The sequence below is a fragment of the Euprymna scolopes genome, chromosome 19 (assembly GCF_053919585.1).
Source record: "Euprymna scolopes isolate OS-2025 chromosome 19, ASM5391958v1, whole genome shotgun sequence".
Lineage (NCBI taxonomy): Eukaryota > Metazoa > Mollusca > Cephalopoda > Sepiida > Sepiolidae > Euprymna > Euprymna scolopes.
The window spans coordinates 28976351-28978278 of record NC_136500.1 but is presented as its reverse complement, the minus strand read 5'-3'; positions in this window follow the sequence as shown (position 1 = coordinate 28978278).

Below are 1928 nucleotides of genomic sequence, written 5' to 3'. Positions count from 1 at the left end.
AATAAAAAAAGATAGAACTAAAGATAAACACACCAAGCATCAATAAAGAAAATTACAATAACCACACACAACAACACACACACACATACATATATATATATATATATATATATATATATCCTGATGTCACACCCATGCGATTATATTGTGTTGGAATAAGTGAACAGAATTGCCTTACGTGCCTCTATTTCAGGAGATGTGGATGAGAATAAAGCCCAAATAATATAAGTTGGTGCAACCATTGAAAGAGCAATACTGGAATTCTTTTAGAAAAAAAAGTGAACTATCGGCTTGATGTGTGTCGTCTGAGTAATAGTTTTCATATCTAACATCTTGAAACATTCTATAAAAAACTTTAGATTGGAAGCTTTCGGCATATAAAAGAGCTCGTTTCATATCCTTAATAGTCCTCGGGATATTCAATGTCAAAATGTTGTTAGGGCTTTTGGAACACCCTATATATATATATATATATATATATATATATATATATATATATATATATATATATATATATATATATATATAAGCCTTCTGTGCATTACGTACATCAAACATTATACAGGGGAGTTCTTAGGTCAAACACCAAGTGATAGCTTTCCTTGGTGGCGGAATTATTGATCAGCCTTCTTATCTCAATAGACTTCAACTTATAATTCTGCATATTCTTAAATGATCGATAACTCATCATCTTCATCGATTGCCGATATCCAACGGCTTCGAATAGACATCCTTTTTATACCTACTGTCTTTGTCTAGAAAAAATACAAAAAGATTCGCCAAAAGAAAAAAAAAGAACCTGTGAAAAAAAACGTACAGAAAAATATAATATGAACCTATCTCTGAGAAATAGCATTCATTTAAATCCGCCCAAGGAGAATAATAGGTCTGCTCTTGCTAGCTTTTGACCTCCGTGTCAAATATACATAAATTTTCAATAGCTCTTGTTCATGGATAATTTCAGCTGAACATCTATTGAAATGTGATTTTTATATGTAATTTTGAACTTAGACGTGATTATTCTGTTCCCTTGTTCGTTTGATCTTCGATTTGAGTCTTCATTTGAATTATCCTTTTCTTTATATTTTATTGATTTCCAGTGAGCAGGAAATAGAAGATAAAAGCTGTTTAAATGAAGATCAACTTTCAGAAATCAAAAGTTTCATTAAGACGTGAGGTATGATATTTAAGTAACGTATAGATTATAAAAGTTTTCTAAATGATGATATTCAACGTTTGAATGAAACATTTATTACTTTACAGTTAAATATCAACTGTTAATTTGCTATTTGTTACGAATAACTAAATCTATACACAATCCGTAACACTAGCTACTATGCATGATTCAGACGTGCTCATATATGTACAATGTTTTTGGTCGTATAAGAGTTGCACTAAATGCTAGAGTTGATGGCTTGAGTATAACTACGCCAAATAAATTACACACACACACTCATATATATATATATATATATATATACTTGTTTATTGTTATATAAACATGCTCACATCCCGCTGCTACAAATAGCCACTTGTTTCAATCAAACAACAGATATCATCAGGTAGCGACTTGACTATTCAAAAGTTCAATGAATAATGTATTTTTATTTTAGGTAGGAACTCTTTAGAAGTTGGAGTTAAAAAACTTAAAACACAGGACTTTAATTAAATAAAAAAGTAAAAAGGGAGACGCAATTTAAATAAAGTTAAAAGTTAATATGTTTCATTACTGAATTGTATAATTGTTCATAAATTGGTTGACACGCAGATTTTTTCTTTTTCTTTTTCTATATACTGTCAAATTCTTACTTTCTCTCTTTCTCTATTTAACTAGATCTCATTATTCTTTCCTTTTCCTTCTAGTTCTTATTCTCTTTATTATAACCATTTATTTCTTTTTTCTTTTCTTCTCAATATCATATATATAT